Raw genomic sequence first — 17,901 nt, 5'->3', positions numbered from 1 at the left:
CCCACTCAGTAAAGACAACCACATCCCTGGAGTTATTAAAATCCAGACTGAAAAGCCACCTGTTTAGCCTGGCATTTGCGCACTTGTAGAATTCTTCTCTGTACCACAGTTTACCTATAAACCAATTACTATTCTGAGCCATGCATATGTGCTTTGAGTCCTTTGGGAGAAAAGCGATTTACAAATGCTGCTCGTTGTTGTTTCTGTTCTGATCTGATCGATCTTCCAAAGAATCGCGCCATTAATGGCCATCTTTAGCAACCTAACACTTTAACCATTTTTTAACCTGAACAAATAAATTACTTTCTGCTTTTCACTTCCTCTTTGGCTAAGAACCTTTTTTTTTTACAATGTTAACACTCCAATCCATTCTTTAAAACCTATAGAAAGAGCTGTGAAGATCCATATTCTGATGAAATGTGCAATTTTCATAGACATAGGCTGAATCTTACAGCCCCCAGCAGGATTGACAATCTAGTGAAAGTGCTGAGATTGTCAGTTACTCATGTTTATAAGAAATGTCGGAAGTACAGAAAATAAAAAATCCGGGATTACTTTTTTGAAGTCATTATGGGACGTAAAACGGCCCCCACGGTAAGCCTCTATTAGAGTGGTCCGGAGCCAGCCCCTCACTCTGAGCTCCGGTATCTCCCTGGCACTGGTTATGCCTGTGCATGCTCCTGGTATCAGCAGATTCGCATTCACGTGTGCTGCCGGCGAGATATGTGGGGTTTTGCTGAGAAAGGCAGAATAGTCTTTGTTAGCGTGTAATGAGGGCCGTGTATCTGATCTCGGCGTGTTTTAATATTTCACCGACATGCATGGGGAATTTGCAGCACACCTTGTCGTAGGCGAGAAATTTACAATTCAGCGGCGCTGCGCGCTGTTGGCCGGCATATGTCTCCCGTTCCTTGATCCTCAGATCTTAATCATATCACAGTTAATAAAGGAGGCAAGATGATAGAATGTTGCCCCTGGCGTTTTCCATAATTAGTTGTATACAGAGGAGCAGCACAGGAAATGGGAGCTGCCTGCTAGGTTCTGCTTTGCTGAATCCATGCCCTTGAAATAGAGCGCCGGTCTAGCCATGCAGCGCTGGCAGGCCATAAAGGAGCGCAAATTTACATACGAGATTAAGAAGGAAATCCAATTCACACCGTGTTGTTTTGAGACAATGTAAATAGGTGAGAATTAGACAGGTGTAATTCATTTATCTCCTAATACAAACCATCAGTGGCGGCGCCAGGGGGGTGCTTGGGGGTGCTCGAGCACCCCCTAGAATTGTCCAAGCACCCCCAAAGCACCCCCTGGAGTGAACTGACTTCAGGCGTCTAAAAGACGCCAAGTCAGTTCACACACCGGCAGCACGGAGCAGCAGGCAGGGCTACGGTAAGATGGCCGCCCGGAGCCCTGTTCTGCAGACTTCGGGCGGCCATTTTCCCGTAGCCCTGCTCTCTGCATGCAGGCAGGAAGTCTCGTCGTGACGTCGGGAAGGAAGAGGATCGTGGGCGCGCGGGCGCTGCGCGCCACAATGAGGTCGGGACTCGGGACGGGAGGTCGGGAAAGAAGGTCTTCTGGCTGTAGGTGAGTAAATGGGTTTTTCTTTTCTTTTTCAGGTGATGCGGATTGTGCATATTGGGGTCATATCTGCTACGGATTGTGCATATTGGGGTCATATCTGCCACGGATTGTGCATATTGGGGTCATATCTGCCACGGATTGTGCATATTGGGGTCATATCTGCCACGGATTGTGCATATTGGGGTCATATCTGCCACGGATTGTGCATATTGGGGTCATATCTGCTACGGATTGTGCATATTGGGGTCATATCTGCTACGGATTGTGCATATTGGGGCGATATCTGCTACCGATTGTGCATGTTGGGGTCATTTCTGCTACCGATTGTGCATATTGGGGTCATTTCTGCTACCGATTGTGCATATTGGGGTCATTTCTGCTACCGATTGTGCATATTGGGGTCATTTCTGCTACCGATTGTGCATATTGGGGTCATATCTGCTACCGATTGTGCATATTGGGGTCATATCTGCTACCGATTGTGCATATTGGGGTCATATCTGCTACCGATTGTGCATATTGGGGTCATATCTGCTACCGATTGTGCATATTGGGGTCATATCTGCTACCGATTGTGCATATTGGGGTCATATCTGCTACCGATTGTGCATATTGGGGCCATATCTGATAACGATTGTGCATATTGGGGCCATATCTGATAACGATTGTGCATATTGGGGTCATATCTGCTAACGATTGTGCATATTGGGGTCATATCTGCTACCGATTGTGCATATTGGGGCTATATCTGATAACGATTGTGCATATTGGGGCCATATCTGATAACGATTGTGCATATTGGGGCCATATCTGATAACGATTGTGCATATTGGGGCCATATCTGATAACGATTGTGCATATTGGGGTCATTGGACGTGTTTTTTGTTAAAATCTGCTCACATTACGTGTATTTTCTTGAGAAAACCTGCACAATTATGTGAATTTTCTGGGAAAAGGGTCACCAAAACTTGGGCCCTCTGTCTTTGCGTTGCACTTTTAAAGGGAACCCGAGGTGAGAATAATATTGAGGCTGCCATATTTATCTCCCTTTAAGCAATACCAGTTGCCTGGCTGCCGTGCTGGTCCTCTGCCTCTTATTCTTTCAACCATAGACCCTGAACAAGCATGCAGCAGGTCAGGGGTTTCTGACAATATTGTCAGAACTGACAAGATTAGCTGCATGGCTTGTTTCTGGTGTAATTCAGTTCACTACTACAGCCAAATAGATCAGCAGGGCTGCCAGGCAACTAGTATTGTTTAAAAGGAAATAAATATGGCAGCCACCATATCACTCTCACCCTGGGTTCACTTTAAATTACAGTTAGCCCCGCCCTCATCCGGTCATGACCACGCCCATTTTTTCGCCGCGGCGCGCTTCGCGCGCCGCAGGTTGTGGCCACACCCATTTTTGGCGCGGCGCGCTTCGCGCGCCGCAGGTCGTCAGCTCCCCCGGAAATTGGTCCAGCACCTGCATAGCACCCCCTAAAAAAATTTCCTGGAGCCGCCACTGCAAACCATTATTTAACCCCTTCATTTTCCGTTGTTTTCACGTGAGAAATCTCTCACCTCACCTCCCATTCATTAGCCTATAACTTTATCACTACTTATCACAATGAACTGATCTATATCTTGTTTTTTCCGCCACCAATTAGGCTTTCTTTGGGGGGTACATTTTGCTAAGAGCCACTTTACTGCAAACGCATTTTAACAGGAAGAATAAGAAAAAATGGAAAAATTCATTATTTGTCAGTTTTCAGCCATTATAGTTTTAAAATAATACATGCCTCCATAATTAAAACTCACGTATTGTATTTGCCCATATGCCCCGGTTATTACACCGTTAAAATTATGTCCCTATCACAATGTATGGCGACAATATTTTATTTGGAAATAAAGTTGCATTTTTTCCATTTTGCATCTATCACTATTAACAAGTTTAAAATAAAAAAATATAGAAATATTTAATCTTTACATTGATATTTAAAAAGTTTAGACCCTTAGGTAAATATTTACATGTTTTTTTTTTTTTATTTTATTGTAATGTTTTTTTTTTTTATAGTAAACATTTTATTTGGGTAGTTTTGGTAGGGTGGGAGGTAAACAATAGATTTATAATTCATCTCTCTCTTTTATTCCTCATGTTCACTCCATAACCAGCTCCTGCCATCTCCAACTCAAAAACATATCTCGCATCCGTCCCTTTCTCACTCAAGACACAACTAAAATGTTAATACATACTCTCATAATTTCTCGTCTGGACTACTGCAACGTACTACTTTGTGGACTACCGTCTAACAAACTGGCCCCGCTCCAGTCAGTACTGAACTCAGCTGCTCGTCTCATTCATCTCTCTTCTCGATCTTCCTCTGCCGACCCTCTTTGTCAAGCTCTTCACTGGCTGCCAATAAACCAGAGGATTCAGTTCAAACTCCTAACCCTAACCTACAAAGCTCTCCACGATCTCTCCCCCCAGTACATATCCTCATTAATCTCCAGATACAAACCCAATCGCAATCTCAGATCGGCACATGATCTTCTGTTGTCCTCCTCTAGAATCAACTCCTCACATTCACGTTTACAAGACTTCGCACGCGCTTCACCCCTCCTCTGGAATGCCCTCCCACAACACATCCGTCACTCGCCAACCTTTGCTACCTTTAAACGCTCTCTAAAAACACACTTGTTCCGACAAGCATATGCTCTACCTTAGGCCACTTCCCTTTGTACTAAGACCAAATTGCACTCCTACTAGGTATCCTAAAACACAAAGCCTCTATATAGTTGCTGCATACTACCCCTCCTCTTGTTTCCCCCCATTCCCTTTAGATTGTAAGCTCGCAAGGGCAGGGCTCTCTCCCCCTTTTGTGTCTTGGTAACCATTATACATTTTATTTATCATGTTAATTTTATCACTGTCATTACCAATTCTATAATTTGTATTTTGTATCATTCTTTGTATTTTGTCACTAATTATGTATCTTGTATATTGGTGTACACCATTGTCTGTATTATTATGTACCCCATGTTTGTTTCTTACTTTGTACAGCGCCACGGAATATGTTGGCGCTTTATAAATCAATAATAATAATAATAATAATAATGTAAATGTGTGTTCATTTTAATTTATTTTTAATTTCAGTTGTAGTATTACTTTTTGGCCACAAGATGGCGGCCATGAGTTTGTTTACATGACGTCACTCTAAGCGTAACACACGCTTAGAGTGACGCATCGGGGAGGGAACGGCCAGAAAAGGCGCAGCTTCCGAGAGAAGCTGTCGCTTTTTCAGCGGGGGAGAGGAATCAGTGATCGGGAACCATAGCCCGATACATTGATTCCCTGGCTACCGAATCCGCGGCCGGAAGTGCGCGTGCACGCGCGCTATCGGCCGCGGGAGCATGGTTCCTGGACGTAGTTTCTACGTCCAGGAACCAAAATAGGTTAAAGGATGACTGAAGTGAGAGAGATATGGAGGCTGCTATTTCCTTTTAAAAGACCACGCCAGTAAAAAAAGTAAGCAGTTAAAATCTGACAGAACCGACGGGTTTTGGACTAGTCCATCACCTCATGGGGGATTCTCAGGTTTTCCTTTGTTTTCAAAAGCATTTCCTCAACGTCAGTTTCTATGTCTAACTGCCAAAATAGTGTGCAAGTGAGTAGGGATAATGGCTAGTATCTTACTATTTTGGCAGATAAACTGACATTCAGGAACTGCTTTTAAAAACAGAGAAAACCATGAAAATCACTCCTGGGGAGATGGACTAGTCCAAAACCTGTCGCTTCTGTCAGATTTTAACCGCTTACTTTTTTTTGCTGGAGTGGTTCTTTAAGCAATACCAGTTGCCTGGCTGTCTTGCTGATCCTCTGCCTCTAATACTTTTAGCCATAGACCCTGAACAAGCATGCAGCAGATCGGATGTTTCTGACATTATTGTCAGATCTGACAAGATTAGCTGCATGCTTGTTTCTGGTGTGATTCAGGCACTACTGCAGCCAAATAGATAGCAGTGTTGCCAGGCAACTAGTATTGTTTAAAAGGAAATAAATATGGCAGACTCCATATACCTCTCATTTCGGTTTTCCTTTAAGGCATGCTTCAAATAAATGTGACATTATAAACTTAGATGGACCATCGCAAAAGGGAACTGGCCCTTATACTGTACTTTCTCTTAAAGGGATCTCAGCACTGTCCTTACAAAATGTATAAAACGAACCTCCCCATAAAGGAGGTTTGTAAATATTGTAAGCTGTTAGGAGGTGACAAGCATTGCTTACCTTTGGGGATCTGCTCCCAAGCCCCCATCTGTAGGCCCTCTGACATCTTCTCCATCCACAACCGCAGGTGCAGCCATTTCATGTCCCTGCAGCTATAGCACAACCCCTTGGCAGCCGCAATGCATGCTGGGAGATGTAATCCTTCAATGTGAGTACACCTCATACTGAATACACTGCCAAGATCCAGTATTGAGGAGTATATAATGAAAAATACATAGTCATTTTAAAGTAATTTACCTTTTTTAGAAATATTAGGGCCTTCCAGAATTCCAGGAACTGTAATCAAGCCACCTGTATCACCGTCTTCTTAGTGGCATAGCAATAGGGGATGCAATGGTTGTGACCACATCAGGGCCCCTCGACCAGAAGGGCCCACTTGGGGCCCTCCTTTATCTATCTTACTCTGATTACACCTCTCTAACACTACAGCAAAACTTGGTAAGTTTTGAGTCTCCATAATCAGGGCCGTTTCTTGGGCAGTACGGGCATGGCAGAAGGGGGGCGTAGAAGAAGGGGTGCAGGCAGAAGGAAATATCCGCTAGGGAGCTGGTGACACGCAGTGCAGCCAAAAGGAAGAAGAAAGAACATTACCAGCTCAATCACCTTCCTTGACTCCTCCTGGGCTGCCTGCATCAGACATCAAGTCATCACCACATCACCACCACGTGATGACACCTGATGTCCTGTAGCGGTACACCTGATGTCCTGTAGCGGTACACCTGATGTCCTGTAGCGGTACACCTGATGTCCTGTAGCGGTACACCTGATGTCCTGTAGCGGTACACCTGATGTCCTGTAGCGGTACTGCAGGCTGTCAGTGCGCGGCACCCATGGAGGAGTCGGCTTTCCAGACTCTCTTCGCCTGTGTGTTTTCCTGGTTCCTGCTGGGTGAGCGGATGGTCACTAGTAAGTAGGCAGTTCTACTTGTGACCTGTGGCTGTGTGACTGTCCCTAAAGAGTAAGGGTTCGCGAGTCCAGGAGCTGGGGGGAAGGAGGCGTAATTTTTGCACCCTGCCCTGGGTGCAATTTAGCCTAGAAACTGCTCTGTCCATAATAATAGAGTTTTTGGGGCTCCATGTAAAAATCGGACTGTGGCCCCAAGCTCCTTAGTTACACCACTGCTTCTTCTTCTGGAGTTCATGTTTTTCTCCTACATTCTTATGAATGCTGTAAACATGACATAAGATAAATATAAATATCCAGTTCAACGCCTCCAGTAATTACGCAACTGTGGTTTCATCTCGTCATAAACCATAGCCATATGTTGGAACAAGCAAAGAAGCACTACAATAACTATAGAAAGCCACCCTTGTGCCTCTGTAAACTTGTATTATTCTAAGCATTTGTTTTAGTCCAAAGTTATTTTACTGTAATGGCCACTAGATTCCAAAGCAGATAAATCATGCTCCAGCGACTGACCTCTTCAGACAGTATTCTCTCAATCTCAGTTTCCACTTGCTGGTTTTATAGGCAATTTACAACGAAGCAACTGATTATTTATGACAGCTTTAGTAGCTGCTGCTTGGCACAGAATACAGTTGCTTAACTTATTATCAGCCAGTATTCCCATGTCCTTCTCTCTGTCTGATGTTCTCAGCAGTACCACGTTTACTTTATATAGTGTTATGCCATTGGCACATCCAGGATGCATGACTTTACATTTGTCAACATTCAATTTTATCTGCCATATATACTGTATTTACCCATATAGCCATACCGTCAAGATGCCTCTGTAGTATATCACTATTCTACTTTGTGTTGATGATTCTACATAGCTTTGAATCATTGGTGAAAATCAGTTGAGTAACTAAGGAGCTTGGGGTCCCAGTGCAAGTTTTACATGGGGCCCCAATCACTCAATTAATATGGAGCCCCAAAACTTATCAAGGATAGCTGCCGTGTCAGAGAGGTGTATTTATAGTAAGGAAACAGTTCAGGATTACCACTATGCAGGTGTAACGGTCGGTGTCAGCACACAGAAATTATCTGATTATTGATGATCTGCAGTATCACCAAGAATACAGATATGTACCCGATTATTAGTGATCTGCAGAATCACCAATAATACAAGTATGGCTAACCTCTGGACACCTAATAAAGTGTAAGTGTTTGGGTGCAACCGTACTTCAAAACTTTAATGAGGCCTCACCAGAGGGGCTGGTGAGGAATAACCAGTACACAGAGTGTGTACTAACGTATCACCTCAGGCAAGCTGGAGAGACAATACTGAAGAGGCTGAATCTTCCGAGGGGCGGGCGATACAGACTATACAGCAGATAACCCCTCACCAGTGGCGAGGGCCCACTGGCGAGTAGAAGGGTCAGACAGGCAAGATTCGGCAACAGAGAGGTAAGTATCGGTACAGAATTGTGAGACAAGAGAGTAAACGGTAATCAGGCAGAGGTTCAGCAACAGGAAGGTACGTATCGGTACAGAATCGTGAGACAAGAGAGTAAACGGTAATCAGGCAGAGGTTCAGCAACAGGTAGGCAGATAGGCGAAAGTACAGGATCAGAAGGCAGGATCAGAGTCAGAGGAGATAGCTAAGAGTCATACACAGGAGTTCAAACAGTAAGCAATATCCTAGTCTTGGTGTGAAATCCGTAGCATCAACACCAGGGAACTAGTCTAAACAAATAACCATAAACAGATAACAATCTCCTAGTCTTGGTGTGAAATCCGTAGCATCAACACGAGGGAACTAGCCGGTATGGTTCGGCTGGGGTTTGTAGGTTCATGAAGGGAGAAGTCTAGGGTACCAGGAGATCTGTGTCTATAGGCTCCTGTTAGGTAAATCCGGGCCTGCCACTATGCAGTGCACATATAGAAGTGATCATTACCAGCATAGCACCAATGAAAAGCTAAAGAGATAGATGAAGGAGGAGCACCTCTGGTACAGGGGTCGTAACCTCTGCATCCACTATTGCTACACCAAAATGTTAATACTACTTTGCATTCCATCCACTTTGTTTTAAACTAATTTCAGCCTTTTTTTTTCCTATTTAGTTCCTGATCAGGGAACACACTAGCTGTGATCGTGCACGTTTTGCTGCGGATGGCAAAATGCGCAGGATTTCACATTCCATATTGAAGTCAATAGCCTCGCTTCGAAAATGCTTATCATAACCATTCATTCGCGTTTTACGTTCACGATTTTCAATATGTTTGTTTTCGGCTTTTTCCTGCACGACATGTGCCTTCACAATTACCGGATATGCCGCCACAAAAGAAAAATTGCAGAACAGTCGCAACAAAACGTTCCCGGGAACGGGAATCACAGGGGGAAAAATCCCTGAAAGTGTGTTCCCTCTCTGATAGGGAGGGCAGGAGCCAATAGAAATGGCTTCTGACCACTGTGTGGAACTCCGCTGTCTGTAGACAGTAGAGATCTGTGCCGGCAGGGATATTGCGTCCCGAGCTTGGGAGGCACCAGCATTAAAACTACGCCGCCACGTAGTTTAACCACTTCACCCCAAGTTTTTTCCCTAACGGACAAGAGCAATTTTCACCTTTCAGTGCTCATCCCTTTCATTTGCCAATAGCTTAATCACTACTAATCACAATGAAATGATCTAGATCTTGTTTTTTTCACCACCAATTAGGCTTTTTGGGGTTGATATTTGTTTTCAGTAATTACTTTTTTTTCTATGCATTTTAAAGGGAAATACAAGGAAAAAATGAAAAAATACACTATTTCTCCAATTTCATCCCCTATAGTTTTAATATAAACACAGCTACTGTAGATAAAAACCACACATTTTGTATGCCTATTTGTCCTGGTTATCACAAGATTTTAATTTTGTCCCTAGAACAAAGTATGGTGACAATATATTATTTGGAAATAAAGGTGTATTTTTTCTTTGGTGTTTTTTGTCCCACTATTTTTACGTGCACGGGAATGCACGTGCGGGAGCACGCACGTGCACCCACGGGAGCATGCACACGCACAGTGGCAGCAGCTCTGTCTGACTTATAAAAATGTCCTGGAGCCATTAAGAGGCTCTAGCAGGACGTTTTTATAAATCAGCATGTCATTAAGTGGTTAAAATATCGGCGGTCCTGAGCTGGTTAATAAATAAACTGAAAAAAAATAGACTAAGTATTGATCTCTGTGGCACACAATCTCTAACATTTTCCTGTTTTGAGTATGATCAATTTACTACTAGTCTTTGTCCCTTACGCTCTCTAGCCATGTACAGACATTTTCCCTTAGTTCATGCATCCATAGCTTCTCAAACAGGCTGTTGTTGGGAACGGTGCCAAAAAAATTTGCGGTGTCCGAGTACATTGCCTATTGCTTTGCCAATATCTAAATTTGTATTAAATGCTTATTGATGTGAAATTAGTTTATTCCGTACTATATGATTTTGGATAACGTCCCTAGGATAACCTTAAAGTGGATCCGAGATGAAAAACTAACTATAACAAGTAACTTGTCTATATATCTTATTTAGTTTCACAGCATATCTAGCTGCCAACAGCTTCAACAGTTTATGATTATTTATTCCTGTGATACAATAAGGGCAGCCATGTTCTGTTTGTCACATTGTCACAGGCTGAGGGCTGGAGATGCTATCAGCTTGTCTGTGTGTAAATTGTTCTGTTTGTCACATTGTCACAGGCTGAGGGCTGGAGATGCTATCAGCTTGTCTGTGTGTAAATTCAGCCCCCTCTCCTCCTCCCTCCTCCCCTCTGCCTCTGAAATCTCTAGCTAGTAACCTCTTCCTCCTCCTGCCCAGACTGAGCTCCCGTAAGCCCTTGCTGTAGTGCCAAGGCACTGTGAAAAGCTGTGGGCGAGGCTTGTTTAGTTTATAGGGAATTAGAGTATTAAAATGAAACAAAAAAGTATTTGGCTTGAGGAATGCCCTATAAACTATATGAAAGGAACTGTAATAGATTGTGGAAAAGCCGCCGCGTGGACTGGCAGCGAGGCGGCTGCTTCCACGTCCAGTACGGCGGTTTGCACGCGGCGGCGTGCGTCTGTTGTGGCTGGGCCTTCTAGTGCACACAGATTGAGGAATACGTGCGCGCGCTGAGAGGCAGAACCTTTATGACAAACGAGGAGGGATCAACTGACCAGGTTGGTCAGCTGATCTCAGAGCGGGCGGCTATTGGTTGATCAGCGATGGGTGGCGCCGGGGAGCGCCACTCTATATATAGTTATTGCTGGTCAGTCTCAAGTTGTCTGCCGTTGCGAACACTTACGTGAAAGCACTCAGACCATAGTCAGATCCCACAGTGTGTTAGAACCAAGAGGACCTGGGAATTCACACTGAGCCAGATTACTATTGTGTTATACTTCAGACTAGTTCCAGGGTGTTGAGACCACGGACCTCACACCCAAGACTAGGGATACTGTGTTACTATTGTGTTATACTTCAGACTAGTTCCAGGGTGTTGAGACCACGGACCTCACACCCAAGACTAGGCCTTGTTTGATATCTGTTATGACCTATTGCTTTCTTGACTCTCTTTCTGCTTTCTGATTAGGTACCTACGCATATCTGATTACCTGTTGCCAACCCTGCCTGTCCCTGGTTACCGAATCAGCCTTCTGTCTCTGTACCTTATCTGCTCGTGTGTATTCTTGGTGATACTGCAGATCACCAATAATCAGATTCTCTCTGTGTGCTGACACCGATCGTTGCAGGAACACAATTATGCATTGAGTAAAAGTTTATCTCGGATCCACTTTAAACAGTTCACACTAGGAATGGTTGGAAATGCCAAATTCTGAATCTGACAGAATTCCAAATTCCACCTGGTAATTTTCTTTTCGGAATGGTATCCTGCGGAATTCTGACAAAATTGCAAAGGCCCCATAATATTCTTCACCAAATTTGCCAGGTATCTTAATAGCATAGAATAGCAGGAACAAGTAAAAAAAATCCCCCAAATAACCCATGTTTTTGAGTAAATGGATCTTGAATACTACAAAGAACGAATTGTTTTTTAGAGTTAGTAAAATGACAGGTTTGTAGTTTCCTGGTTCTAATTTTTTCCCCATCTCGTAAATCAGCTGTACATCAGTCGTATGGAACTGACCTACTTGAAGGAGCATTGCTGGAAATAAGATAAAGAGACCTATCAACAAATAACCTCAGTACCTTTAATAACCAGGGTTGGATGCCATCTGTGCTAGGAGCCTTGTCTATGTCACATGTGGTAGACTAGGAAGAACCCACAACTGTTTAAGACACAGATTTCTACTTTGTGAAGACAAATGCTAAGCATTTAATATCTCTGCTTTACTTCGCTTTTCCACAGATGAGATCCTTGCCCAGTCTTTTAGAATACTTATATTCTCCACTTTCTTACTAAAGGTGGCCACTAATGATCATCTTTTTCATCCAATTTTACCAAGTCTATGTAGTATAATGGTGCCCACACACGGTGCAATTAAAAGGTTCAATTTTGCCATTTTTTCAACCAAAACGATAGAATCGAATAAAAGTCAAAAAGAATCTTTTTTTTCAATCAAGAAAAATGAACGATTAGCCCGGTTTTCAATAAAAATCCAATCAGACTTGCTGGAAAAATCTTTATATTAAGAGATAGTCTCCAGATCAGAGAGTGACATCCACCTTCAGGTGTCACTCACTCTCTGGCCCTTCCTGTCTCCAGCCTGACTTCACCCCTTGGAGAGTTTCAAGCTGCTGGAAGGTTCCTGTGCTCTCCGAGCAGTGTTCCTTTACTGCCTAAAATCACCTGCCCAGCAGGTGCATTACTCAAAGTACTACTGTTACACCAAACACTTACATACCCTTAGGTGTCCAGAGGTTAGTAATATATCTGTATTATCGGTGATTCTGCAGATCATCAATAATCAGGTATATATCTGCATTCTAGGTGATACTGCAGATCACCAATAATCAGATTCTCTCTGCGTGCTGACACCAATCGTTACAGAACGGCAGACCAAACCCAAATGGACGCACTCTGCAGCCGTCTCGATGTACTCACCACTACGGTGGAGAATTACACCCGAGTACTGGACAGTCACCAGACTCAAATCAACGCTTTATCTGGGACTGTACAAGTTTATCAGACGGCTGTGGATACCGTGCGATCTCCTCCTAGCACAGACATACGCATGTCTGTACCTGAAAGGTTTTCTGGTCACAGATCTGACTTCCGAAATTTTAGAAACAGAGTGTTATCATACTTTGAGTTAAGACCTAATTCATCAGGGACCATGGCACAGAGAGTAACCTTCATTAAGACTCTATTGTCAGGGGATTCCCAGACTTGGGCATATAGCCTTCCCACGGGGATAAGGCCCTGACCTCGGTAGAGGAATTTTTTAAAGCTATGGCTATAATTTACGATGAACCGGATATTGCCTCTACCGCTGAGCGGAAGCTCAAGTTGTTGCGGCAGGGCAAAGGTCCGGTAGAAAACTATGCTGCGGAGTTTAGAAAGTGGGCAGTATCAGCTCGATGGGACTCATTCGCTCTTTTAGACTGTTTATTATCGGGGTTGTCAGACGCAGTTTCTGATCTAATGTTGGGTCATCCTGAGCCCAAATCCATTGATGAGGCCATTTCATCGGCCATCAGAATTGATCGTCGTTTACGATACCAAAGACAGACCCGGGGTAGGAACAATGTAAGGTACTTGTCCTACGCAGCGTGTCCTTCTGTTCCACCTCCACCTCCTTCACCCCCACCGGAACCAATGCAGTTTGGTCGGTCGAGATTGTCTCAGGTGGAACGGAGACGTAGGGAAACAGAGCAGCTCTGTCTATACTGTGCAGAGGGGGGTCATAAAGTGCAGAATTGTCCCAAGAAGTCGGGAAACGCTGCCGCCTAGGTGTAGTCGGAGGTAATACCCTAGGCGCGCAGTCTTTACCTCTCGATGACAAACGTTTTCTTCTCCCTTGCACTATATCCTGGCAGGATAAGACAGAGACTACTGAGGCCTTCATAGACTCTTGCTCAGCAGCTAATTTTATGGATTATGAGTTTGCTAAGAAATTGGGGATTCCGATCTCCCCATTAAAACAACAGATTCGGGTCACTGCAGTGGATGATTCCCCTCTGCAGAGTAATCACCCTCTTTCCCAGACCCCAGACTTGGGGGTCACAATAGGGGTGTTGCATAAAGAAAGTTTATCGTTTTTTGTGTTATAAATAGCAACCTCCACGATCATTCTTGGCATGCTATGGTTACAAATTCACTCACCTCAGATTAATTGGGCTACGGGTCAGCTAACTAGCTGGTCTGCCCATTGCTATCATCATTGTCTAGCGAAAGTAACCTTTGGTAAAACCAAGATTCACATGGAGGGATTGCCAGATCAGTATTTAAAATTTGCAGACGTGTTCTGTCCCAAGTCAGCAGATAAACTTCCTCCACACCGTCCCTTTGATTGCCCCATTGATCTCAGGTCTGGTTGTATGCCCCCTAGAGGTCATCTCTATAATGTATCTGGGCCAGAGACGTTGCCCATGAAGGAATACATCCGAGAGAACTTAGCTAAAGGTTTTATTCGCCCTTCTCGATCCCCGGCAGGGGCAGGGTTCTTTTTTATGAAAGAGAAAGATGGAGACCTCCGGCCCTGCATTGATTATCGAGGCTTAAATAAAATTACAGTAAAAAAATCGCTATCCTTTGCCTTTAATAGACGATTTATTTACTCAAGTCACCAATGCTAAGATTTTCTCAAAACTGGATTTGAGCGGTGCTTACAACCTTGTGCGGATCAGGGACGGTGATGAATGGAAGACGGCCTTTAACACACCCGACGCGCACTACGAGTACCTGGTGATGCCCTTCGGGTTGTGTAACGCCCCGGCCGTCTTTCAAGAGCTGATTAATGAAGTCTTTAGAGAGGTGTTGGGCAAATTCGTCTTAGTACACTTAGACGACATACTAATTTTCTCGTCCAACCTCTCAGAGCACAGAGATCATGTTAAGTTTGTGTTGAAACAAAACATGCTGTACGCTAAGCTGGAGAAATGCATTTTCGAAGTGACCTCTGTCGCCTTTCTAGGGTACATAATTTCAACCTCTGGCCTCTCTATGGACCCTGGAAAAGTTTCAGCTGTTTTGGAGTGGCCCCAACCTGTGGGACTGAAGGCTCTCCAGAGGTCTCTGGGGTCCGCCAACTACTATAGGAGGTTCATAAAGGGGTACTCTACGGTGATCTCACCTCTCACCAGTCTCACAAAGAAAGGGGCAGATACTCACCACTGGTCCCCTGAGGCCCATGCTGCTTTTTCCACTCTAAAGAAATTGTTTTGTACTGCACCCATTTTGAGACATGTCGACACCACCTTCCCCTTTATCGTGGAGGTAGATGCCTTAGAGGTAGGGGTAGGGGCTGTGCTGTCTCAGCATTCTGGGTTGCAAGGAAAGTTACACCCCTGTGCCTATTTTTCACGTAGGTTTTCACCCGCAGAAAAGAACTATGATATATGCAATAGGGAACTTCTAGCCATTAAGTTGGCCTTTGAGGAATGGCAACATTGGCTAGAGGGTGCAGAACATACCATTACTGTCTATACTGACCACAAGAATTTGGAGTACATTGAGGGCGCTAAGAGACTTAGCCCCCGACAGGCTCGGTGGTCATTATTCTTCTCGAGATTCAGATTTGTAATCACGTATACCCCTGGTAGTAAGAACATCAAAGCTGACGTTTTGTCCAGATGTTTTGAGCCCGAGACAGCACAGACCTCAGACCCAGAAACCATTCTTCCTCAGAAAGTGGTTCTGGCCGCCACTGAGACCTGGAGGGACTGGACAAAAACGTTGAGTCCGTTCCAACAGGATGTACCGGAGGGGAAGCCTGAAGGGATCATGTTCATACCATTGCCTTTCCGTCTTCAAATTCTGCAGTTGTTCCATTCCCACAAGAATGCTGGGCATCCTGGGGCCACCAGAACTCAGGACCTCGTGGCGAGGTGTGCTTGGTGGCCGTCATTGGCAACTGACTGCAAAGAGTATGTAAGAGAATGTGCAGTGTGTGCTAGAAGCAAACCCTCCCGTCAGGCACCTGTTGGGACATTGCAATCATTGCCAGTCCCGAGTGAGCCATGGACCCATCTGTCCATGGATTTTGTGGGCGAACTCCCCAGGTCTGAGGGCATGACGGTCATTTGGGTGGTAGTCGATCGTTTCAGCAAGGTGTGCCCATTTTGTCCCCCTGAAAGGACTCCTCTCAGCCCGGGAGTTGGCCGATCTCTTCATCCAACATATTTTCCGGCTGCATGGTACTCCAGAAAATATAGTGTCAGATCGGGGAGTCCAATTTGTTTCTAAGTTTTGGAGGGCATTCTGTCATCAGTTGGACATGGAACTATCTTTTTCATCAGGCTACCACCCACAGACCAATGGCCAGACCGAGAGAACCAATCAGTCTCTGGAACAGTTTCTGAGGTGTTATGTGGCAGATGTTCAGACCGACTGGGTCAAATTCCTGCCATTTGCAGAATTTGCACACAACAACTTGAAGAGCTCCTCCTCGGGTTTTTCCCCATTTCAGGTGGTGACAGGAAGGTCACCTAAGTTCACCCCATTACCAGTGGCTGCCACTCCATTTCCAGCCCTGGAGGATTGGCAGAGGTCCTTGAAGCAGACTTGGGGAATGGTAGAAAAAAATTTGAGGAGGGCCTTTCAGAGTCAGAAAAAACAGGCTGATAAAAGGCGTTCCATAGAGTGGGAATTCCTTCCAGGTGACTTGGTCTGGGTGTCCACACGACATTTGGCTCTGAAGCAACTATCTCCCAAGTTGGGTCCCAGATTTGTGGGTCCGTTTCCAGTGACCAGGAAAATCAATGATGTCACTTATGCCATTGATCTCCCCACCAGCATGCGAGGTGTGAGATCGTTTCATGTGTTCTTGCTCAAGCCGGCAGTACACGTGGATTCCGCTCCCCCCCCCCCCCCTGTGTTAATTGATGACCAACCAGAGTATGAAATCGAGAAGATCCTAGACTCCTGGCTTGTGCAGAACTCCGTGCAGTATTTGGTACACTGGAAGGGGTATGGCATTGAGGAGAGAACTTGGGTACCAGAATGTCGCATGCACGCAGAGGAGTTGAAAAGGGAGTTCCATAACTTGCATCCTGAGAAGTTGGGCAGGAGATGTCCGGAGTCCACTCCTCGGCGGGGGGTACTGTGAGAGAACGCGGAAAAGCCGCCGCGTGTGCTGCTGAGGAGGCGGCTGATTCCGCGTCCAATACGGTGGTTTGCACGCGGAAGCATGTGTCTGGTAGCAGGGCAGAACGCGGAAAAGCCTCCGCATGCAACAACAGTAAGGCGGCTGGTTCCGCGTCCAGCGCGGCGGTTTGCACGCGGCAGCGTGTGTCTGGTGTGGCTGAGTCTGTTAGTGCACACAGGCTTAGGAATGCGCGCGCTGAGAGGCAGAATTCTTATACTGGGCAGAGAGAGTCAGCTGATCACGCCGATCAGCTGACTCCAGAGCAGGATACTATTGGTTGATCAATTAGGGGTGGTGCTGGAGAGCACTACTCCATATATAGTTACTGCTGGCCAGTTGCAAGTTGTTTGCCGTTGCGAACACTACGTGGAAGCACTCAGATCTTAGTCAGATCCAACAGTGTGTTTGAACCAGGTGGACCTGGGAATTCACACTGAGCCAGATTACTTGAACTGTTATTCTGTTTATGCTTAAGCTAGTTCCAGGGTGTAGAGACCAAGGACCTCACACCCAGATTAGGGAACTGTATTATCATTTGTGTTATACTCCAGACTAGTTCCAGGGTGCTGAGACCACGGACCTCGCACTCAAACTAGGGAACTGTATTATCCTTTGTGTTATACATCAGACTAGTTCCAGGGTGCTGAGACCACGGACCTCGCACCCAAGACTAGGGAACTTGTGCAATCATTTTGTTATACATCAGACTAGTTCCAGGGTGGAGAGACCACGGACCTCACACCCAGACTAGGCATTGTTTGATATCTGTTATGACTTATTGCTTTCCTGACTACTCCTCTGTCCTCTGATTCGGTACCTCGCATATCTTATACTCCGTTGCCAGACCCTGCTTGCCTTGGATACCGAATCAGCCTTCTGT

The 17,901-nt window shown here is 45.1% G+C and overlaps 1 protein-coding gene across 5 annotated transcripts in view; it reads left to right on the top strand.

Annotated features, from left to right (window-relative positions):
* Positions 1–17,901, top strand: part of RBMS1 (RNA binding motif single stranded interacting protein 1) — a 470,972-nt gene that overhangs the window by 15,841 nt on the left and 437,230 nt on the right. The window contains exon 1 of one of the 5 annotated variants that reach the window (XM_068245661.1): positions 1,524–1,584. The exons of the other annotated variants lie outside the window; for them this stretch is intronic. The gene's annotated coding sequence lies outside the window, so the exon portion shown is untranslated. Of the gene's footprint in view, positions 1–1,523; positions 1,585–17,901 lie in introns of those variants that run through there. 5 annotated transcript variants of the gene reach the window in all.

This window comes from Hyperolius riggenbachi, chromosome 7, assembly GCF_040937935.1.
Source record: "Hyperolius riggenbachi isolate aHypRig1 chromosome 7, aHypRig1.pri, whole genome shotgun sequence".
In the NCBI taxonomy this organism is placed as follows: Eukaryota; Metazoa; Chordata; class Amphibia; order Anura; family Hyperoliidae; genus Hyperolius; species Hyperolius riggenbachi.
This window is presented reverse-complemented; position numbering and strand designations above follow the sequence as displayed.